The sequence below is a fragment of the Pristiophorus japonicus genome, chromosome 8, assembly GCF_044704955.1.
Source record: "Pristiophorus japonicus isolate sPriJap1 chromosome 8, sPriJap1.hap1, whole genome shotgun sequence".
Lineage (NCBI taxonomy): Eukaryota > Metazoa > Chordata > Chondrichthyes > Pristiophoridae > Pristiophorus > Pristiophorus japonicus.
Genome location: NC_091984.1, coordinates 57,731,698 through 57,757,349, shown reverse-complemented (window position 1 = coordinate 57,757,349; position 25,652 = coordinate 57,731,698). Strand labels below are relative to the sequence as shown.

The 25,652-nt window shown below is 41.4% G+C and overlaps 1 protein-coding gene across 8 annotated transcripts in view; it reads right to left on the bottom strand.

The window, feature by feature from the left end:
• The window catches only part of mast2 (microtubule associated serine/threonine kinase 2), a 641,111-nt gene that overhangs the window by 93,996 nt on the left and 521,463 nt on the right, over window positions 1–25,652 (bottom strand). The window lies entirely within an intron of this gene.

The following is a 25,652-nucleotide window of genomic DNA, read 5'->3' as shown; positions in this document are numbered from 1 at the left end:
AGCAGGGAGGTCAAGGCAGGATGAGATAAGAGACTACATCTATGAGCGAACAGTGTCCAGATGGATGGATTGGCCTTCAAAATCATAAACAAGAAAGATGCGGAATGGTTGAAAAGACCCTTCTTTCAGGGTGGGTCTTCATCAGCAAGTGTAGACAAAGAACTCAAAGCAGGATTGGGTGTAGACTTTTAAAGAAAACCTCAAAGGGCAATATCCCATTCCAGGTCCACCTCTAGAAATGGAAAAGAAGTAACACCCTTCAGACCAATCCTCGCAAACGATGAAGGGAAACACAGGGAGCTGTGCTAGTCGATTGCTCTTTGGCAATCCGATCCTTTACCAAAGAAGGCTCAGAGAAGGAGAGGCCACAAGCCAGAGAACTGCTCACGTGCGCCAACCGTTTGTCCGATCAGGATTGGGTACCAGCTACTCATCACGGTCGTATGTTTTTGCTGTATAACTAATGTCCTATATTCCATCTTAAACTCTGATTAAACACAATATACCAGATTGGTTTACAAAGAACGTGATTATTAAGAGATAGCCTTAACAAGCAATTTCTAACAACAATGATCAGCATCTGTGTAAGCATGGAAGTAAGTGCCCTTCAATGCACTGGCGCACAATCTTTGTATTTTATATTTGATGCAATGTATCTTTTTAATAATTTAATCACAATTTAATGCAGCTTGTAGCAAGGTAAAACTGACATTTTTATCTGCCGCATGAGGCAGGAGTGTCAGGTAAGTAATTTCACTGTTCTTTCCATATTGATTTATTTGTTAGGTCAGTTGTGTTTAAAGACTTTTGTTCCTCGGGGACAGAGTGTCTGTTCTAATTTAGCGTCAAGAATTTACGTTCTCCCACATAAACATTTGTTTTTATTGGATTTTGGAATCCACAAAACATCTTTTTGCTGATGTGTTGTACAAATGACTATACAGTATTGGTGAGAAAAAAATGGTAACTACAATAACGATACTTTTGATTTCGCTGAATATCTGCATAAGCTGATTCAGAGGAACAAGAGTTTAATTTAATGTTAAGCATTTCCCTTAATCTTACATTCAATGGTTTAAATTTATTGTTGGTTTCAGTTCTTTAATAGACACGAACATCTTATGTTATGATAGATTATTTTTTCCACTTCCCTGCTTTCATAACCCTCCCATCTCAATAAAGTCTGATAGATCCCAATAAATCACCATGTCTCATGTCAATGGAAATTGCATTTTGTCTCTGTTTGAACAGATCATGCCAAGATAACATTTTCATGAAATTACAAGCTAAGTTAGGGTTTCCCTTTCTTGGTTCTGTCAATAGAACAAATATTAACTAATTCACAGCTACATCAAATATCTTACACACCAACTGAACTACTATTTATCATTAATACTGATAATAATGTTATATAATTCGTGTAATATCCTGTGCACAGCAGTTTTTACGAACTGGCTGCCTGAAAGTTAAGGTTTGCACTAATGCGATTGATGTTGTACAGCTCGTCTGACCGAAGTAAAGGGCACAGGGACATGTATACACAAAACAGTAGCAATAATTTAATTTCCTTGTTGGATTGTTGTTATTTTACATAATAACCTTTTAATTTATACTTTTATGTTTTCAATGCTATCATTTTAATGTATAATGACTTAACAACTGGGCGTCACTGTACTTTTAAATTGCATGAGCACCTACATTTATAACCTCTCTCTATTAATGTGCACATTTGATTCATCCATCCAGAGAAAACCCAACACCTTCCCAAAATGTTGGATCGAAGTGTCTCAAACGATTCCAGATTTTCTGCCTCCCCTACTCTGTCTGGAAGTTTACACCACATGTTGATTACTCTTTGAATGAAGATGAAATTCTGAATATCTATTCTAAAAGTATCCTTCTGCAGTCTGAACCTTGTGTCCACTTGTTCCAGTCCAGCAGTTTAATTTAAAGCGATAGTCTGAGTTAACTGAGCTTTCTATACCCTTAACAATCTTATATAACTCTAAGGTCACTTCTCAGATGCCACCTTTCCAGGCTGAAAAACCCAGGTTCCGCCAGATCTTTGTCTTAACCCTTGACATGGGATTAGCCTTGTGACTCTTTTCTGCAGTGCCTCTTGTGTTTGAATGTCTCTCTTGTTTTTTTTCACGACCAGACTGGATGTAGTATTCAAGGTTATAGTCTGATTAGAGCACCCATAAAGTTTGTTCATTACTTTCTCTGACCTGTATTCAACTGCTTTGACGATGTATATCTGTTATGTATTGATGCTTGGAGTCACCAGACACCAGAGGGGCGCCACTGTCGGAGGTCATCGGGCTGTACTTGCACGTGCGCGGTCACTAGTATATAAGCGCGGGTACTATGTCACGTGGGTACTTTGGGTGTGAATAAAGTTGGATCAGGTTTACACCTGAGGCAGTTTACAGTAACAAGACTCTTTAGTCATTACATTTGGCGACGAGGTAACTTAAGAACCTTTGCATGTACAATGGGCACTATTGGGATTCTGGAGAGATTTGTGGAGGGCGAGGATTGGGCAGATTTTATCGACCGCCTGGATCAGTATTTTGTGGCCAACAAAATGGAGGGAGAGGGTGACACAGTTCGGCGCAGGGCTGTTTTCCTCACCATTTGTGGTCCAAAAATGTACAGCCTCATGAAGAACCTTCTCTCGCCTTTATGTCCAACGGACAAAGAATACAAAGATTTGTGTGCTTTGGTGTGTGACCATCTTAAGCAAAAAGAGGGGATCGTCATCTCACGCTATCGCTTCTATACGCATGTTCGTGCTGAGGGCCAGGATGTGTCAGGATTCGGCGCCGACCTACGACGTCTTGCTGAGCCGGGTAAGTTCGGGAACATGTTGGAAGACATGTTGCGAGATTTCTTCGTGATAGGCATCAACCATGATGTGATTCTCCGGAAGCTATTGGCCGAAGAGAAGCTGGATTTGAGAAAGGCCATCGCGACTGCCCAGGCATGCATGACTGATGATAATTTGAGGCAGATATCATCGAAGAGTGGAGCTCCACGGCAGGTACTGTAAACAAGAACGTGTCGTCTTGTAGCAAAGCTGCTTATGGTAGGGCCTACTCGACCGCTTACGTGAAACCTGTAGCTGCTCAGAGTCCTCCAACTGGTACGAATCTGATATCACCCTGTTGGCATTGTGGGGGCAATCATCGGCCTCATCAGCATCAGTTTAAACAATACTCCTGTAATGGCTGTTCGAAAGTGGGGCATCTTCAGAGAATGTGCCCACAACTGAGCAAGCGTGCTGCTGCTCATCACATTGTTGATGACCAGTCTAGTGCTGGCCCGATACTCGACCTGAGGAGGAAGTGTATGGTCTGTATTTGTTCTTGGCAAAGAACCAGCCGATAATTGTTAATGTGAAGCTGAATGGCGTGCCTGTATCAATGGAGCTGGACATAGGTGCGAGTCAGTCGATAATGAGCCAAAGGACATTCGACAAGCTGTGGGATACTAAGGCTGTGAGGCCTAAGCCGAGTCCAGTCAATGCCAAGTTGCGTACGTACACTAAAGAACTCATACTGGTGATTGGCAGTGCAGTGGTCAAGGTGTCATATGATGGTGTGGTTCAAGATCTACCATTATGGATCATCCCAGGTAATGGTCCAACGCTGTTCGGCAGGAATTGGCTTCAGAAAATCAAGTGGAACTGGAATGTCAAAGCGTTGTCCTCGGTGGATGACACATCGTGTGCTCAAGTGTTGACGAAGTTTCCTTCTTTGTTTGAACCGGGCATTGATAATTTTACTGGAGCCAAGGTGCAGATTCACCTGGATTCTGATGCAAGGCCTGTCTATCATAAAGTTCGGTCTGTTCCTTACATGATGACGGAGAAGGTTGAAATTGAGTTCGACAGACTCCAACGTGAAGGGGGTCATATCACCGGTCGAGTTTAACGAGTGGACCAGTCCTATTGTTCCTGTGTTGAAGAGTGATGGCACTGTCAGAATTTGTGGAGACTACAAGGTAACGATTAACCGATTTTCGAAACAGGATCAGTACCTGTTACCAAAGGCTGATGACCTGTTCGCTATGCTAGCTGGTGGAAAGTCGTTCACTAAACGAGATCTGACGTCAGCCTATATGACACAGGAGCTTGTCGGCACTTCGAAGAAACTCACCTGCATCAACACCCATAAAGGACTGTTTGTCTACAACAGGTGTCCTTTTGGGATTCATTCGACTGCAGCCATATTTCAAAGGAATATGGAGAGTCTACTGAAGTCCGTTACTAGAACTGTCGTGTTTCAAGATGACATTCTGGTCACAGGTCGTGACATTGCTGAACATCTGAACAAGCCTGAAGAAGTCCTACATCGTCTGGACAAAGTGGGACTCAGGCTGAAATATTCGAAGTGTGTCTTCGTGGCACCTGAAGTTGAATTCCTGGGGAGGAAGATTGCTGCTGATGGCATCAGGCCTACTGATTCGAAAACCATCAAAAATGCACCCAGATCTCAGAATGTGACGGAGCTGCGTTCATTCCTTGGGCTACTCAACTACTTTGGTCATTTCTTACCTAGACTGAGCACTTTATTAGAATCACTGCACATGCTACTCAGAAAAGGTGACAACTGGGTCTGGGGTATGTCTCAAGATAGAGCCTTTGAGAAAGTTAAGAATCTGCTCTGTTCAAACAAGTTGCTTGTTCATTATGATCCGTATAAGCTTCTGTGATGCTTCATCATATGGGGTTGGCTGTGACTCCAACAAGCAAATGAGTCGGGTAAGCTACAACCTGTTGCGTATGCTTCGAGAAGTTTGTCAAAAGTGGAAAGAGCTTACAGCATGGTAGAAAAAGAAGCTTTGGCCTGTGTGTATGGGGTCAAAAAGATGCATCAGTACCTGTTTGGTCTTCGTTTTGAACTCGAAACAGATCACAAGCCACTCATTTCATTGTTTTCGGAAAACAAAGGTATTAATACCAATGCATCGTCCCGCATTCAGAGGTGGGCGCTAACATTGTCTGCCTAAGATTGTGTTATTCGTCATAGACTCGGTACTGAGAATTGTGCCGATGCACTTAGTCGTCTGCCTTTTCCCACACACGATACGGAGACGCCTCAACCTGCAAATCTACTGTTAGTAATGGTGCTTTTGAGAGTGAAGGAACTCCTGTCACTGCTCAACATGTCAGAATCTGGACCAGTCATGACCCTATTTTATCAGTTGTGAAATTTTGTGACCTCAGTGGCGATGAGTCTGGAGATGTGTGATGAGACCAAACCATACAACCGTCGCAAAGATGAGCTGTCCATTCAGTCAGATTGTTTAGTGTGGGATAATCGGATCAGCATGCCTAAAAAAGGTAGAGAAAGATTTGTACGTGAACTACATAGCACTCATCCCGGTATTGTCATGATAACACCCATTGCTTGGTCTCATGTATGGTGGCTTGGAATTGACTCTGATCTGGAATCATGTGTGCATCAGTGCAATACTTGCATGCAGCTAAGTAAAGTACCAGTGGAATCTCCGCTCTTTGGTCGTGGCCATCGAAACCATGGTCGAGGATCCAGCTCAATTTTGTGGGCCCTTTCCTGGGAAAGATGTTTTTTGTTCTGGTGGATGCATATTCAAAGTGGATAGAGAGTATTATGTCATCCAGTACATCTACAGCTACTACTGAGAGCCTTCGTGTCATGTTTGCTACTCATGGTTTGCCTGACATTGTTGTGAGCGACAATGGATCTTGCTTTACAAGTCTTGAGTTTCAAGAGTTCATGAAACTCAATGGTATTAAACATGTGAGGTCAGCCCCATTCAAACCTGCTTCTAATGGTCAAGCAGAGTGTACTGTTCAAACGATCAAGCAAAGTATGAAACCTGTAACTCAGAGTTCACTGCAGACTCGTTTGTCATTTATACTGCTTAGTTACAGGACAAGACCTCATACGCTTACTGGGGTTCCCCCTGCTGAACTACTGATGAAGAGAAATCTCAAGACCAAGCTTTATCTTGTTCATCCTGATTTGAATGATCATGTTGAAAACAGACGTCAAAATCAGCAATGGTATCATGATCGTGCTGCTGAGTCACGTGACATCTTGGTCAACGATCCAGTTTATGTAATTAACGATGGTCAAGGTCCAAAGTGGATCGCTGGTACTGTTACAGCCAAGGAGGGTAACAGAGTGTTTATTGTCGTGCTCAAGAATGGGCAAACATGCAGGAAACATGTTGATCAGGTCAAACTGCGGCACACGGATGAACTGGAACTGTTTGAGGAAGATGCAGTCAGTGGCCAACCAACCAAAGTTCATTCATCAGAGGACTCTGCTGTCATTACTGAACCTGGACCTTCAGTCTCTGATGTGGTCATTACCACTCCCATCAGATCGGTTACTCAGCCTTCAGTCACAAATGACTCAGAATGGTCACCCGGAACTAAAGTTGAACTGAGACGATCAACTCGTGAGCGGAAAGTCCCAGACCGTCTTAATTTGTAAAGAGACTGATATTAAGATCTTAAAAGGAGGATGCTGTTATGTATTGATGCTTGAGGTCACCAGACAACAGAGGGCGCCACTGTCAGAGGTCATCGGGCTGTATGTGCGGTCACTGGTATATAAGCGCAGGTACTTTGGGCGCGAATAAAGTTGGATCAGGTTTACACCTGTGGCAGTTTACAGTAACAAAACTCTTGAGTCATTACAAGTTCGACATCTATTGGCTTTTGATTGCTGTCCTTCATTGATTGGACTTGTTTAGCATTGAGTCTACTAAGACTCCGAGGTGTCTTTCAATGTCATCATTAGCTATTTCAACACCATTCATTCAGTACATGTGCCATCTATATTCCTTGCCTATGTGTAACTCTTTACATGTTCTGTATTCAATTTCATCTGCCATTGTTTTGACCACTAACACATATTGTCCAACTCATTGTCATTTTTCAGTTGCCCTGTTTGATTCTATTGTCTTTCCTAGTTTGGTATCATCTGCAAGTGTGACCACTTAGCATTGAGTTTCTGAATCCAGGTTGTTTCGGTAAATTAGAAACAAACGGAGCCCCGAGGTACCCAACTCAGTACTTTCCCCCGCTACTGCAACATTAACTCCTCTAATGATACTTTTTGTTTTCTACCCTTCAACCAGTTTCTTATTTTTACCCTAAACCCCAGAATTGTGTTTTTTACCCAACATGACAGTAATTGCGTTGAAATTGGCTACTCCAATAACTAGAAATAACTGGTAAAGCTACTTAAGTTAAAAATAAATCTACAAATTAAAAGGTACAAAATATAGTATCTGGCCTACATATATATTTTTCTCTTCAAATTAGATTGTTCAATGTTTAATCAGGAGATTGGGATAACATGCTCTACCTATGCAATTTACCCTACAACAATTCAATCTTCAATGATTCCACACTAACAACCAAGAACCAAGAACCAAAAATGTATATGAAAACAGAAAATGCTGGAAATAACGAACAGGTCCTTCAGCATCTAAAATGAGAAAAGGCAGGTTAATGGTTTGCGAGGAGACCCCTCCCAGTATTTTCAACATATTTTCTTTTTATTACAGATTTCCAAAATTTGTCATTTTTATTCTATTTTGATAGCATTTATACTATGGATTTATTGCAAATGTATTTTACATTAATACCTTAAAGATTGCTTCAGTGTAAGTAAAAGAAACAAAGAATAAAAATGAGCAGATACCAAGAAAGGCTTTGTAAATAATGTAGTGTTAATTAGAAGCAATATCGCTACTGAATCAGCCTGGCTTTGTAACTAATCATAAGTTAGTCATAATACAAAGGATTCATTAGGTGCTTTTGTATTACACCAATGCTGCATGGTTCTTGAAATGCAAATCTCACACATCTGGCAGCAAACAAAACTAAAACATTTTCACAGGTCTTCCAGGCAATTGGTCCCAGCAGTTTTACATCAGTCTTGAAATTAGCTGCACAAAGTCCAAACTTCAGCAACCTGGCAGCACTATCATAATGCAAAAGCATTTAGCATACTTCAACTCTTGCAGCAACATCTCAATAGGTCGTCTTTAATGTTAAGTTAAGCTAAGTGAGATGCAGTAGTGTGAATCTAACTGCTTTTTGTCTTAGACAATTGATTAATTAATAACAAGATACTGTAGCTGAATGCAAGTCTGTTAACACATTTTCATATTTATTTTATGCTTCTATACAAGGAGTTTCAAAACTACAAAAGCCAACAAAGAGGGAACAATAAGACAAAGTGACAGCATAACAACCAATAGCTCTAGCTAGTGAGAAAATGCAATGCACCTAGTATTTTAAATGCAACATGGGCAAAATGAAAATCACTCCTTTTTGCTCCAATTGTTAATCTATTCCAACATTTCTTAAATATTAAATATCTTTGTGAAATTGGCTGCACCATGATGGGACAGTAAATCATAATCAAAAAGTACCACTTTTCAGGATTTAAACAATAAACAAGATATGTAAGGCTGAGAAAGGCAATATCAGGAAGTCATAACTACAAGAAAGTCAAGATTGATGGGCATATCGTCCCTATTTTCATAAAGATATGGGCAAATATAATGAGCAGAAATTTCCTCCAACTAAATATTGGGAAGACTGAAACCATTGTATTCTAAGGGCCGTATGGCCTACTCCTGCTCCTAGTTCTTATGGTCCCTGCCACAAACTCAGTCCCCTAGCCATCGACTCCATCCCTTTTCCTGGCAACTGTCAGAGGCTGAACCAGACCGTTCGCAACATTGATCTCGTATTTGACCCCAAGATAAGCTTTTAACCACATATCCATGCCATCATTAAAATGCCGACTTCCACCTCCGTTACATCGCTTGACTCCTCCACAGCCTCAGCTCATCTGCTGCTGACTCCCTCACCCATGCCTTTGTTACCTCTAGACCTGACTATCCCATCGCTCTCCTGGCTGGCTTCCATTCTTCCACCCTCCATAAATTTGAGCTCATCCAAAACTCTGCTGCCCGTATCCAAACTCTCACCAAGTCCCATTCAACCATCATCCCTGTGCTTGCTGACCTACATTTGCTATGCCCCAATTTTAAAATTTTCATCCTAGTTTTCAAATCCCTCCCTATCTCTATACCTTATCCAGCCTTACAACCCTCTGATATCTCTGCACTCCTCCAATTCTGGCCTCTTGCACATCCCCTATTTTAATCCTTTTTCTTCTCTTCTTACACAGTCCCTCGGAGTCGAGGATGACTTGCTTCTCAGGTGACTGATGAGTCCAATGCGGGACCTACAGTCTGTGACACAGGTGGGGCAGACGGTGGTTGGAGGGACGGGTGGATGAGGTGTTTGGGTTGTCGTGCGCTCCTTCAGTTGTTTGCACTTGGCTTCCGCATGCTCCCGGCGAAGAGACTTGAGGTGTTAGGCGCCTTCCTGGATCGATCAGCTCTGATGGACGGGCCACATCGTCCTCATGCCCAACACGAAACTCCCAAAACAAGTGCTTTATTCAGAGCTCCGACACAACAAGCGAGTTCCAGATGGGCAGAGGAGATGCTCCAAGGACACCCTCAAAGCCGCTTTGAAAAAGTACAACATTCCTCACCAACACCTGGGAATCCCTAGCCCGAGACCTCTCAGTGTATTTTAATCATTCCACCATTGGCAGCTGTGCTTTCAGGTGCTGAGGCCCTAAACTCGGGTGCTGAGGCCCTCCTTAAACCTCTAAGCCTCTCTACCTCTCTCTCCTCCTTTAAGAAGCTCCTTAAAACCTACCTCTATGACCAAGCCCTGTCCTAATATCTCACGTGGATCGATGTCAAATTTTGTTTGATAACGCTCCTGTGAAGCATCTGGGGACGTTGTAACTACATTAAAGGTGCTATATAAATCTCAACGCCGAGGGAATGCAGAAATCAAGTGCAGGCAGCGGAAAGAGCATGTGGCAAACCAGTCCCACCCACCCTATCCCTCAACGACTATCTGTCCCACCTGTGACAAAGTCTGTGGCTCTCGTATTGGACTGCATAGCCGACAAAGAACTCACTTCAGGAGTGGAAGCAAGTCTTCCTTGATTCTGAGGGACTGCCTATGATGATGATGATAAATACAAGCTATTGTTCTTGGTTATTTAACGAACTATTCTTCCTGTAGTTTAAGATCACAGCATGTAAAACTATTCAAATTTGCTTTTGATCTGGTTCTGCAGTTTTAGTACCCAGCATTAACATCAAGCATTCCTGATCAGACATAGCAGAAATTAAATGCAGTGTAGATCTCTGCCTATTCTTCCCTAACAATGTGCCCTAATTCCAACCTCAAAATAATGCAGGTGATTTCCTACATCAGCAATCAGGACTCTGAGCAAGATTGCAAAATTGATGCCAAATTATGAGCAGCATGGTGATGTAGACTTAATTTGGGACCTTACAATCTATAGATTTTCATCACAGGATTCTGAGGTAGATTCAAACCCAGGTACTAAAAGTGAAAGCAAAATACAACCCTTCTCACTTCTTTTCCTTTTCAGAATCTGTTTCTTTTATATTCATCTTCCCTCAGGTTCTGTTACTTGCCATGCTCCTCATATATATTGCAAAAAATTGGACAATTATAATCTTGTTTGTTTTTGATCTTGCTGCAATGCTGATAGTCTCTCAGAGTGAAAGGTTTGTTTTTTTAATGACTTTCAAATGGAATTCAGAAGGAATGTATTTTTTTCCCCTCAAAATACTTCTTTCCTCCCAGGGAAAAAACATTACTTGTGCTTAATAAATTTCATCTCAATATCATTCTCATCAATCCTCCTGTCACCCGGGAAATGATGCAAAGAATTTAAGGAAAGCTGACAAATTGTTGATGACCTCATCTGTGGGTGAGTGTGGTATTGTATCCCTCTCAGTAACATTCTTCACAGTTAAAAATCTATTAGACAGTGATGACATTTAAGTAATTTCTCAGTTAGAGATTGCCTAATAAATTAATAACCACCAAGTCTGTGTATTGTTTTGCTCTCATCCATTATTGGACAATCCATAAGGCTAGTAGAAGACCTGACTGCTAATTCACTTATATAATGAGGCTTTAAAATACAACACAATACCACCAGGATATAGCCAGAACATGTTAACATCGAGGACAACTGATTACATAATTGATTTAAAACAGTGATATTAATTTTGATTTAATTTTTTTACTTTTATACTAAAGTGAAGTGCCTTGAGATGTTTTTCTACATTAAAGGTGCTATATAAATGCAAGCTGTTGTTATTATAGTAAAGACTCAGTCCATTTAGCAGCAGTTTAGATAGTAGTAACTATTGATGTGGGGGTTTACAATCTTGGCAGCTATTGCACACTGTCTGTATACCTGGTGTGATTGTGCATGTGTAGCACACAGCAGGACAACCCATGTGGGATTGGTGGGGGGAGGGGGGGTGGCGGAAAGAGTAACACAAAGCTGGGTAGCAATCTTATGCAACAAGCGACTGCAAAGGCAGCAGTGAATATGGCAAACAGATTGTAAACAGGCCTTTCTATGCAGTGGCATTAGCCCAACAGGTTTATACTCATTCAAGCAATGTAATCGGCACAGGGCTGCAATTCACTGATGGTGAAAGACATTGCTTGCTTACTGCAAACTTCCTCTTTTTAAAGGGGCATTATCTTCATGAAAAAGTGTTGCCAATTTTTCTAGTTTAGACAGTAAGAGTCAAGCATCACTTTTATCACATTGAGCTGGAAAACTGATGCACTTCATGGTCTATGTAATCTTAGAAACAAATAAAAAAATATTTTGTCTTGTCATGGTTGTTATTCTATTAAAGTGCAGTTCCGAAATACTAAAAAGTAGCATTGTATGTAATATTTTACTATATTGCTAGATAACAAAATTATAACTTTCAGTAAAAAAGAAGGGCGGTAAGAGAAGGGATAACCAGCCGTGAATAACCAAGGAAATAAAGGAGAGTATCAAATTAAAAACCAATGCGTATAAGGTGGCCAAGGTTAGTGGGAAACTAGAAGATTGGGAAAATTTTAAACGACAGCAAAGAATGACAAAAAAAGCAATAAAGAAAGGAAAGATAGATTACGAAAGTAAACTTGCGCAAAACATAAAAACAGATAGTAAAAGCTTTTACCGATAAATAAAACGGAAAAGAGAGTGACTAAAGTAAATGTTGGTCCCTTAGAAGATGAGAAGGGGGATTTAATAATGGGAAATGTGGAAATGGCTGAGACCTTAAACAATTATTTTGCTTCCGTCTTCACAGTGGAAGACACAAAAACCATGCCAAATATTGCTGGTCACGGGAATGTGGGAAGGGAGGACCTTGAGATAATCACTATCATGAGGTGGGTAGTGCTGGACAGGCTAATGGGACTCAAGGTAGACAAGTCCCCTGGTCCTGATGAAATGCATCTCAGGGTATTAAAAGAGATGGTGGAAGTTATAGCAGATGCATTCGTTATAATTTACCAAAATTCTCTGGACTCTGGGAGGTACCAGCGGATTGGAAAGCAGCTAATGTAACGCCTCTGTTTAAAAAAAGTGGGTAGACAAAAGGCAGGTAACTATAGGCCGGTTAGTTTAACATCTGTAGTGGGGAAAATGCTTGAAGCTATCATTAAGGAAGAAATAGCGGGACATCTAGATAGGAATAGTGCAATCAAGCAGACGCAACATGGATTCATGAAGGGGAAATCATGTGTAACTAATTTACTGGAATTCTTTGAGGATATCACGAGCATGGTGGATAGAGGTGTACCGATGGATGTGGTGTATTTAGATTTCCAAACGGCATTCGATAAGGTGCCACACAAAAGGTTACTGCAGAAGATAAAGGTACGCGGAGTCAGAGGAAATGTATTAGCACGGATCGAGAATTGGCTGGCTAACAGAAAGCAGAGAGTCGGGATAAATGGGTCCTTTTCTGGTTGGAAATCGGTGGTTAGTGGTGTGCCACAGGGATCAGTGCTGGGACCACAACTGTTTACAATATACATAGATGACCTGGAAGAGGGGGCAGAGTGCAGTGTAACAAAATTTGCAGATGACACAAAGATTAGTGGTAAAGCGGGTTGTGTAGAGGACACAGAGAGGCTGCAAAGAGATTTAGATAGGTTAAGCGAATGGGCTAAGTCTTGCAATCTCTGATGAAAACTTTTGCTTTCTCGATCTTAATTTGATTATAGTGCTGTCAAAATAGGATCCCCAGCATACATTAACAGTGCTGCGATTGGCTGCTCAGACAGCTTGATGATACTGAAGAATTCTCAGAGACAGCAAACCAGGCCACTAAAAAGCACTGATCATTTACGTTTTAAAAATTTGAGAGCGCGCAAAATAAAGATTGGGACATACACATGGGGTTACGGTCGAAACTGAAATATGAAACAAACTTTTAAAAGAATTTATTTTAAAAAATCTAGTAATTTTTTTATATCAGAATGGAGAAATTTGACATTTGACAAATATATAATTAGATTTTCAGGACCAGAACGATTGCTCAGCAGTCAATATGCTGTTAAAACCCGAGTTAGACCCATTTCAAAAAGGCTTAACTTTTTATGGGGTGTTTAACAGAGATATTAGGGCAGAAACGGGGAGGTTTTTGTCAGTTCAGGTGATTTCACTGATTGCCAGCTATGGGGAGTTCCACAGTGCAACCTGTGATGAAGCAGGGAATGACTGCTGACCTCAACTTTAGAATTCCCGTGTTTATCTGCACATGCGCTAAATCCGGTCAGTTTCAGAGGGGTAATGATGGTGAAAGGCGACAGTTAAACCGTCATTGCCATCGCAAAATCTGGGCCAATCTGTTTGCTGTACTACAATTTTCCAAAGTTAATAATGTTAAAAATACACAACTTTATTTTTCAATACTGAAAATGAAGAGCGAGGTTACAATAATTTTAGAACGCTGGATGGGTGGGAGTGAATGACAAAGTAACAATCCAATTATCAAGTTCCCATGATGTCAAACAATGAACCCTGAGCAGTTTCTTAAGTCATTTAAACCCTGACATTGAATTGCTTTCATATTTGTCTAACAGTCATTTAGTTTTTTTTTCTGGTTCAGTTGATGTTTGTCTGGGGGGGGTGGATAGAATCAGTGGTAAGTGTATTGTGTTTGTGGCAGGGGTTGAAGACAACAGCTTCAGTCTTCTCAACGTTCAGCGAAAGAAAATTGCAGTTTACCAAAGACTGGATAGCGGACAAACAATCTAGCAACACAGAGGTCGTGGAGGGTGAAGAGAGTTACAAAGTGGGTGATTCAGCAAAGGGGATGACAGTTTAAAGAAGGTTTTTGGCTATTTTCTTGGATTAAAATAACTGAAATTATTGACTCAGTAAGACTCAATCATATCCTTAACAAAAGATGGAAAATGAGCAGTAGCCAAACATTAATAAATTGTAAAATTTTTTTTGGAAGTATTCACAGATGGAAGACTCGGGTTCTAATGGTGCACATCAAATCTGAGCAATTTATTGTACGTTTTAAACGAGTATTAAAAAAATTGACACCAGCAATAACACACTTGTGATTGTACAGTAAATTGGTTTATTGAAGGACACAGGTCAAATTGATTGCAATCATTTTGATTCAAAAGAGCTTTTGCTAAAAACATAAAAAGGATGTTTTGTAGCTTTTTTATAGATACAATTTTTCCCTTACTGTCTATTGGATCAAGTGACATCAGATGCAGCAATGAACAATGGCAGCATTAGTAATCTTCCCTTTAACACTAGTTTTTCTTGATATTTTTCTCTCCTTTCCCTTTCTTGGATCTCCACACACCATGCAATGTCCCACCTCTCACTAAACCTCTGCTATTCTAAAACTAGCCACGAGGACAATTGTGGCAGATACATGGTTCATGAGCCACATGAGGCTCTTCTGTTGCTCAAAGTAGTTCTTCGATCTTTCAATGTGATTGACAGCAGCGCGGCTCTCTGACTGGGCAGCTGTCTCAGTCAAGGGCACTGCACACATGAAGCACCATTTTCTGTGGGAATAGAGCTTTCAAGTGAGTCGGACCAGCATTCACAAAGGGGATTGCAGCAGAGCTAGTATTTTCTGCACTGTGGAGAAGCAGATAAAACGGTGAGTGGGCATCAGCAGTAAAGTCTGGTGACTTTGCTATCGACCAAGATCAGGACCATTTTATCTTCAGAAATCGGACTTTTTGATGAATGTTTGTGGGGTTTCAGGTGTAATAATGCTGAAGCCCTCTGAAATTTCAAGTGTTAGTTAATTGGATCCCTTTGGGGGAATGGGGATGCAAAATGAAATCTGTGATAGCATTTTTTTTAATTAAAAAAATGATTTTCAAGGCATAAGCAGGTGACCTTCTGTCACAATATAGTGTATAAATGAGTACTTCTTGGAATAGAAGTGAGGGAAGATGACGACAAATGGGAGTGAAATCACACAAAGGGGGCCCACAAGTGTTTTAATTATTTGAGCCAAGCTGAAGCATCTGTGTGCAGCCAGAGTACGGAAGTGAAGTTAAAATCTTTAATGTGCTGTTGAATTTTCAAAAGTTGTGTCATGTAAGAAGTATTTAAGACATCTGCCATTTGGATTTCTAAGTTCAGTTCCACCTATTCAATTCAACGTGTGAATCTGTTTATCTCTACTCCTCCCTGTATGAAATCCAACTGATGCTCATGTTTCAGAATTGTTACATTCAGGCACAACCAAGTTGATAGCTGATTTCAAGAAAAGAGTGAGAAACAAAGCAAGTCAAAAGGCCCTGATTGTGCAAGGTTGCAGCACAGGAAGAGGCCATTCGGCTCAACAGGAGCATACCGTCTCCCTGACAACGGAGGCAACTCGAGCCTGGAGCAGATGGAGGGAGTTTTAAACATAAGCGTCTCCCTGACCATGGAAGCAACTCGAGCCTGGAGCTATTACAGGTCCTGTCAAGGGGACAAAACGAGAAATAAAAAGTGATGACATTATGACATCACAAGGATGGAGGACGGTGATTGGTTCTTTCATATTAATTGAATCATTGGACAGGGAATGAATCTTAAAGAAAGCTAATAACTGATTAAATTTGTTTCAATTGCTGATTTTCTCATTGTTACTTAATTTATAATGATGGTATATATTATTTAATTTTGTTTAATTATAATTAAACTTTATTATACTGATTTTATTATTGCATACTCATTATTGTATTATTTACAATGTAATTTGAATTTCTTTTTTTTTAGTTTTTTTGTCTGTGTCTATCTGTGTGCACATTTTGGCTGCTGCTTCAGACCCGCGCCTTTAACCTCTTTTTACACTTCCTTCTCCCGCTTTTTTTCTCTTTCCCTCAATGGTCAATATCTAACGTGTTATAAAATTGTTGCGAAGCGTCTTGGGACGTTTTACTACGTTAAAGGCGCTATATAAATAAAAGTTATTATTATTACCGGTGTTTATGCTCGACACGAACCTCCTTCCACACCTCTTCATCAAACCCCATCAACATATCTGTCTATTCCTTCCTCCCTCATGTGCTTATCTAGCTTCCCCTTAAATGCATCTATGCTCTTCGCCTCAACCAAGTTCCACATTCTAACCAGTCTTTGGGTAAAGAAGCTTCTTCTGAATTCCCTGTTGGATTTATTAGTGATGAACTTATATTTATGTCCACTCTAGTTTTGTCTCCCCCACAAGTGGAAACATCTTCTCTACAATCTACCTTATCAAACCCCATAATTTTAATGGCCTCTATTCGGTCTTTACTTTCCGAGACAAAAGAGTCCCAGCCTTTCCTGACAAATATAACTTCTCAACTCTGGTATCATGCTAGTGAATCTTTTTTGCACCTTCTCCAGTGCCTCTGTATCCTTTTGACACTATGGAGATCAGAACTGTGCACAGTACTCCAAGTGTGGTCGAACCAAGTTTAATACAAGTCTAACATAATTTCTCTGCTTTTCAATGCCATCCCTCTAGAAATGAACCTCAGTGCTTGGTTTGCTTTTTAAAATGGCCTTATTAACCAGTGTTGCTACTTTTAGTTATTTGTGTATCTGTACCCTTATTAACTGTATCTGTACCCTTATTAACAAATAAGCATCATTTAAGAACATGATAACTGGAATTTTGTTGTCACAACTCTACTCGAGAATAAAATGTGCCATCGTATACACTGAAAATATCCATACAGGTTGAATCTCCCTTATCTGGAACCCTCGGGACTTGGCCTGCTCTGGATAAGGAATTTTTCTGGACGAGGGGGTGGTCACATTAAATTGGAGGGTACAGGTACCGAGCAAGGGGATATCGGGGCTGGCTGGCTTGGGGCCGAGAGTGCAGCAGAGAGACCATGGGGGGGGGTGCGGGGGGAGCGGGGGGCAGTGTATCGCGGGGTCAGGCCAACGATTGCGGGAGTTGGCAGCGAGGAAGGACTTCAATTTGTGCATGTCGGAGTTCTGCGCATGTGCCACCCGGTGGCCAGGAATGGTTCTGGACTAGGGGGCGGTTCCAGATAAGGGAGTTCTGGATAAGGGAGGTGCAACCTGTACTCGTATATCAGGTAGTACATTGGAAGAGATAATGCGACTTTCAATTTTCCCTCCCACTCAGCACCTACCACAATAACCTGAGTGAGACCGGAAAGTCAATTTTTAAAGGTTTGCATGCTTGGGGCTGCTTCCTAACATTTCATGATGTAGTGTGAATAACACCTCAGATGTTTCACATATACATATAAAAACAATCACATAAGTTTAACACAATAGTTACCCTCTGCATGAATGCATTTATTTCACACCACTATCTCCAGCCTCAAAAACATAAAAGATATTTGCCTGGAAATCCCGGCCTCCCCAGGTCCGTACTGTGTGTACACGGACCCGGGAAGGCATCACAAAAGCCGGTTTTCAGCGCACAATGTGCATGCGCTGAAAATCGGCTTTTCCGATCTGTCAAGCTCCAGCTTGTCAGATCCTCCGTGCCTCTATAGCCAGGACATTCACATGGGCAAGATTGTGGTATTTACCCATATCTTACCCAGCAAATGTTCTGAAAACTCTTGCACCTACTTTTACAGACCCAAGAGTTTTAAAACACACAAAAACAAACATTGTGAAATAAAATTTTAAAAACACATTTTATTGTTAAAAACCCTGTCCACGAAGGCAAATTTATTTTAAACCATAATCTTAAAAACTTTTTTTTTTTTTAAATCGGGAAAAAAAATTTCTAAGACCTTTATTAACTTTAATTTCAATTATTTTTAATTATGTGAGGTGTGTTTTTATTTTTTATTATGGTGTTTAGTGTGTTTGGGGTTTTTTCTCATCAGTATCTATGAGTTCTCATTGCTATTAATGAGAATGCTGTGGAATACTTGACCTAATTAGTTGTGCAGTCACATGTGACTGCACCTTCTGCGTCTGAACATGGAGGACGGGAGCGCGCTTTGCAGCGCGGGAAGAAAAGACCTCCCCACCGCAATCCCAGGAGCCTCCGGGACAACCAGGTAAATTCGTAAAACTTCTCCGGTTGGAGGCATTCGTTCGAAAGAAGCCTCCGACTGGAATTTCAGGGGCGGTATATCTTCTCTTTATTGCAATCATCCTTCAGTTGAAGATGATAAATATCCACAAAAGTAGCCAGAAGTCACCAAAGTATAATTAAACTATATACAAGAGCTTAGTTTGGCAACACACTGCAAAACATATCTTCATAGCTACACAATGCTCAAAACCTCCAAATATTTTCAGCATGAGGATAGATGATATTAATGTCCAAATCCAAGCTACCCTAGATAGGAAGGCAGCATTGGTCCTGCCCACAGACATCTCCAAATATGTCTTTGATAATAATTATCATTTATCCACCCTGAAGGAGGAATCCCATCGCTCTTCCTCCTGATCAAATTGGCCTTCAGTTGCTGATCAGACAACTCAGCTGTGACTAGAGAACTTTATCCTCTTAGGGAAGCAAAATGTGAAAATAAATATGGAACTAGTGATCTAAATTCAGCCCTCCTGGCTAAAAGTCAAATGCTCTGTGCAAGAGCTTTTAAACAAGTATACAATACATAAAAGTGGGCTGAGGGTATGTTTTAAGCTGTTGCAAAACCTGGTGATGGCTAAAACCAATCAAATGTTGCTTGCAGTGTATGCTGCAGGTAGAATGCCTCCATTGTATTACAACCTTTGATGGACTCTGCAGTTAGGAACCATTCAGACTCTTGTATCCAACAAGAGACAAAAGAGGAGGATGCTGCCCATGTCAAAGTAAAGGAGGTGGTAGAGAAATTGGATAGGATAAAATAAAGAAAAGATACTTCAAAAGTTGGCAGTGTTCAAAGTACAAAAGGCACAGTCGGGATGGGATGCATCCTAGGTTGCTGAGGGAAATAAGCTTGGAAATTGCAGAGCCTCTATCTACAATCTTTCAATCCCCCTTAGATATGGGAGTGGTACCAGAGTACTGGGGGCTTGCAAATATTACACCCTTGTTCAGAAAAGGAAAGAGGGATAAACCTGTTAACTACAGGCCAGTCAGGCTAACGTTCGATGTGGAGAAACTTTTAGAGAATGCAGGAAAAAAATCAATTGTCATTTGGAAAAATATGGATTAATAAATAACAATCAGCACGGATTTGTTAAAGGTAAATCGTGCCTGACAAACTTGAGTAAGTTGATGAAGTAACTGAGAGGGCTGATATTGTGTTTATTGACATTCAAAAGAGATTTGAGAAAGTACCACGTAATAGACATGCTGGCAAAATTGAAGGCCATGGGATTAAAGGGACAGTGGCTACGTGGATAGATAATTGGCTAAAGGACAGAAAGCAGATAGTCGTGGTGAATGTTTTGTTTTTCAGACTGGAGGGAAGTATATAGTGCTGTCCCCAGGGGTTGATATTAGGACCAATACACTTTTTGATATATATTAATGTGGACTTGCGGATTGGAGGAATAATTTTAAAGTTTGAAGATGACACGAGAGATAGGGCGAGAGGAGATAGGGCGAGAGTTTCCCCAACTTGTTTTTCTGGCGGCCTCACCCGAGGTGCGCCGCTTTTGTCCGCCTCCAAGCGCGCCGAAAAAAGATGTCCGTATTCTGGCCGCTCCCCAGCCTTTCCTCGGTCGTGGCGCAGCGTGGCCCAATGGATTGGGAGCGGAGCCAGGTCCCGGCGCTACAAACAGAGCTCCTGGCAGGCCGTTTCCGCAAACGCGCGCTGCAGGCTGTGTGGGAGGGGCCCGAAGTACACCGTCCCTAGCACTGGTCAAATGGGCTCCCTCATCGGTGGCCTGCTGCGTTCCCTAAGGTAGGACTTCTATTTTTTATTTGTTATTTACTGATTGATTTTGGTGCTTTAGGGTTTCCTTCTATTTTTTTATTTGTTATTTATTGATTGCTTATTACTTTGGTCTTGGTGCTTTGGGTGCAGGGTTCCTTCTATTTTATTTGTTAATTAATTGCTTATTACTCTTTGTGCTTTGTTTGGTGCTTGGTGGTGCTTTAAATGTAGTTACTTGCGCCGATTCCTTAACTCTAGGTAAGGTTTTTCTGTGCAGGAAGAAGTGGCAACATATGTTGGCCTAAGTTAGTTTGGAGCAGCTATTTGCTGGCCAAATGCCTAAAACAGGGATAAGTGGCTGGGAACGCCCCCTTTTGAAAAAAACAGAACTAAAAAAATGTTTTTCCCAATCTCTCACCATTTAACAAATACTCTGCTTTTCTATTTTCCTACCAAAGTGGATAACTTCACATTTCTCCACATTATATTCCATTTGCCATGATCTTGCCAATTCACTTATCCTGTCTATATCTCCTTGAAACAATTGGAGCTGGTGCTCTCCACTCTCCCGTCTTGTGACATTTTTATCTGTTGCTCTCCACTCTCTGTCCTGCGACAGCTGGAGCTGGTGCTCTCCACTCTCTCTCCTGCGACAGTTGGAGCTGGTGCTCTCCACTCTCTCTCCTGCGACAGCTGGAGCTGGTGCTCTCCACTCTCTCTCCTGCGACAGTTGGAGCTGGTGCTCTCCACTCTCTCTCCTGCGACAGTTGGAGCTGGTGCTCTCCACTCTCTCTCCTGCGACAGTTGGAGCTGGTGCTCTCCACTCTCTCTCCTGCGACAGTTGGAGCTGGTGCTCTCCACTCTCTCTCCTGCGACAGTTGGAGCTGGTGCTCTCCACTCTCTCTCCTGCGACAGTTGGAACTGGTGCTCTCCACTCTCCCGTCCTGTGACAGTTGGAACTGGTGCTCTCCACTCTCCCGTCCTGTGACAGTTGGAACTGGTGCTCTCCACTCTCCCGTTGGTGCAGGAGGAAGGGCTTTAGTTTCCTGAACAATTGGGACCGCTTCTGGGGAAGGTGGGACCTGTACAAGTCGGACAGGTTACAACTCAACAGAGACGGGACCAATGTTCTCACGGGTGGTTTTGATAGTACGGTTGGGAGGGCTTTAAACTAGCTTGGCAGGTGGATGGGAACCTAGGAGGGCTCTGAGCTAGTTTGGGTGGGTGAGATCTCAGATGAACAGAACCCCAAGAAAGAATGCAAAAGGCAGGAGGCAACAGAGCAGAGTAGCACTGGGGTAAGTGTAAACCACAAGGTGATAGGAAGGGACAATATGTATGAATATAAAGGGGCTGCAGGAGGGCTCAAAACTAAAAATCATGGTTTAAAAACTAGTATTAAAACACTACCTAAACGCACGCAGCATTCGAAATAAAGTAAATGAATTGACGGCACAAATCATTACAAATGGGTATGATTTGGTAGCCATTACAGAAACGTGGTTGCAGATTGGCCAAGACTGGGAATTAAACATGCAGGGGTATCTGACAATTCGGAAAGATAGACAAGAAGGGAAAGGAGGTGGGGTAGCTCTGTTAATAAAGGATGATATCAGGGCAGTTGTGAGAGACGATATTGTCTCTAATGAACAAAATGTTGAATCATTGTGGGTGGAGATTAGAGATAGTAAGGGGAAAAAGTCACTGGTGGGCGTATTTTATAGGCCCCCAAATAATAACTTCACGGTGGGGTGGACAATAATCATGGGAATAATGGAGGCATGTGAAAAAGGAACGGCAGTAATCATGGGGGATTTTAACCTACATATCGATTGGTCAAATCAAATCGCACGGGGTAGCCTTGAGGAGGAATTCATAGAATGCATACGGGATTGTTTCTTAGAACATTATTATATATATATTGAGTAGACTGGGTCTTTACTCGTTGGAGTTCAGAAGCATGAGGGGTGATCTTATTGAAACATTTAAAATAATGAAGGGGATAGACAGGATAGAGGCAGAGAGGTTGTTTCCACTGGTCGGGGAGACTAGAACTAGGAGGCACAGCCTCAAAATACGGGGGAGCCAATTTAAAACCGAGTTGAGAAGGAATTTCTTCTCCCAGAGGGTTGTGAATCTGTGGAATTCTCTGCCCAAGGAAGCAGTTGAGGCTAGCTCATTGAATATATTCAAATCACAGATCGATAGATTTTTAACCAATAAGGGAATTAAGGGTTATGGGGAGCGGGCGGGTAAGTGGAGCTGAGTCCACGGCCAGATCAGCCGTGATCTTGTTGGGTGGCGGAGCAGGCTCGAGGTGCTAGATGGCCTACTCCTGTTCCTAATTCTTATGTTCTTATTAATGTTGGGGAAGTCCAGAACCAGGGGACACAGTCTAAGGATAAGGTGTAATCCATTTAGGACCGAGATGAGGAGAAACTTCTTCACCCAGAGAGTGGTGAACCTGTGGAATTCTTTATCACAGAAAGTTGTTGAGGCAAATTCACTAAATATATTCAAAAAGGAGTTAGAAGTAGTCCTTACTACTAGGGGGATCAAGGGGTATGGCGAGAAAGCAGGAATGGGGTACTGAAGTTGCATGTTCAGCCATGAACTCATTGAATGGTGGTGCAGGCTCGAAGGGACGAATGGCCTACTCCTGCACCTATTTTCTATGTTTCTATGAAACCTCTTTGCATCCTCCTCACAATTTACATTCCCACCTAGCTTTGTATCATCAGCAAACGTGAATATATTACATTTGGTCCCCTCATCCAAATCATTGATATAGATTGTGAATAGCTGGGGTCCAAGCACCGATCCTTGCGGCACCCCACTAATTACTGCCTGCCAGCCTGAAAATGACCTGTTTATTCCTACTCTCTGTTTTCTGTCTGCTAACCAATCCTCAATCCATGCTATTATATTACCCCCAATCCCATGAACCCTAATTTTGTTTAATAACCTCTTGTGTGGCACTTTATCAAATGCCTTCTGAAAATCCAAATACACATCCACTGGTTACCCCTGATCTATTCTACTAGTTACAACCTCAAAAAATTCTATTTGTCAAATATTATTTCCCTTTCATAAATCCGTGTTAACATTGCCCAATCCTATTGTTATTTTCTAAGTGTCCTGTTACCACGTCCTTAATAATAGATTCTGGCGTTTTACCTGCAACTGATGTCAGGCTAACTGGTTTGCAGTTCCGTTTTCTCTCTCCCTCCTTTCTTAAATAGCGGGGTTACATTAGCTACCATTCTAGAATCTATGGAATTTTGGAAGATGATAACTAATGCATCCACTATCTCGAAAGTCTCCTCTTTCAAAACTCTAGGATGAAGGCCATCAGGTCCAGGGGATTTATCGGCTTTCAGTCCCATTAATTTCTCCAGTACTATTTTTTTTTAACCAATACTAATTTATTTTCCTTCCTCATTCTTGCTAGACCCTTGGTTCTCCAGTATTTCTGGAAGGTTTTTTGTGTCTTCTTCCATGAAGACAGATGCAAAGTATTTGTCTAATTTCTCTGCCATTTTATTCCCCATTATAATTTCTCCTGTCTCAGCCTGTAGGGGACCCACATTTACTTTTGCTAATCTTTTCCTTTTTACATACCTAGAGAAGTTTTTACCATCTGTTTTTATGTCTTTCGCTAGTTTATTCTCATATTCTATTTTCCCTTTCTTTATCAATTTCTTGATCCTCCTTTGCTGAGTTCTAACATCCTCCCAATACTCAGGTTTACTGCTCTTTTTAGGAACATCATAAGCCTCTTCTTTTGATCGAATACTATCTTTAGCTTCTCTTGTTAGCCACAGTTGGACCACTTTGCCTGTGGGGTTTTTGTGCCTTAAAAGAAATGTATGTTTATTATAAATTATGTATTAATTCTTTAAATGCGAGCCATTGCTGGTCTACCGTCATACCATTTAATGTAGTTTCCCAATCTACCTTAGCCAACTCGCCCTTCATACCTATGTAGTTTGCTTTGTTTAGTTTTAAGACCCTAGTTTCGGATTTAACTAAATCACTTTCAAACTCAATATAAAATTCTATCATATTATGACCACTCTTCCCTAAAGGCTCCTTTACGACAAGATTAATTAACCTTTTCTCATTGCACAATTCTAGATCTAAAATAGCCTGTTCCCTGGTTGGTTCCTCATCATATTGATCTAGAAAACCATCTTCTTTACATTCCATGAATTCGTCCTCTACACTATTACTGCATATTTGGTTTGCCCAATCTATATGTAGATTAAAGTTTCCCATGATTACTGTGTTACCCTTGTAACATGCACCTCTAATTTCCTGATTTATACGGTACCTTACATTACCACTACTGTTTGGCAGCCTAAAATAACTCCCACTAATGTTTTCTGCCCTTTGCTGTTCTTAGCTCCACCCAGACTGATTCTACTTATTGATTATCTGAGCTAAGATCCTTTCTCTCTACTGTCTTTATCCCATCCTTTATCAGGGCTACTCCTTTTCCATTTTGCATATGTCTTCTAAAAATCAAGTATCCTGGAATATTTAGTTCCCAACCTTGGTCACTTTGCAACCACGTCTCCATAATGGCTATTAGATCAAACCTATTAATTTCTATCTGCGCGATTAATTCATCTAGTTTGTTGCGAATGCTTTGCACATTTAGGTGTAGTGTCTTTAGCTTAGCTTTTTTCTATTTTTCCCTGATGTCACCGTAGACAGTGATGCCCTAATACCTTTGTTACTCTCTGTCCCTTCCTGACCACTCTGCTTATTTTTACCCAAAACTCTGCTCTGCTCGAGAGCCATGACATTTCTCTTGCTGCTTTTAAATTTACACTTTCCTGAATCCTTCCAACCCCCTTTCATTAGTTTAAAGCCCTGTCTACTGCCCTAGTTATTCGATTCGACAGGACACTGGTTCCAGCCTGGTTCAAGTGGAGCCCGTCCGAATGAAACAGCTCCCTCTTTCCCCAGTACTGATGTCAGTGCCTCATGAAGCAAAACTCCTGCCTCCCACACCACGCTTTGAGCCACGTATTTAACTTTCTAATCTGCTTGTCCCTATACCAATTGACGCATGGCTCAGGTAACAATCCAGAGATTATTACTTTTGAGGTTCTACTTTTTAATTTGGACCTCAACTCCTCAAACTCTTTCAGCAGAACCTCAGTCCTAGTTCTACCTATGTCGTTGGTTCGTGCGTGGACAACTGGATCCTTCCCTTCCCACTCCAAGTTCTTCTCCAACTGCGAGTAATGTCTTTAACCCTGGCACTGGGCAGGCAACACAACTTTCAGAACTCCCGGTTACGGCTGCAGACAACTGTACCTATCCCTCCGACAATACTGCCCCCCTACCACAACTACATTCCCTTTCACTCCCCCCACTTGAATGGCCTCCTGCACCATGG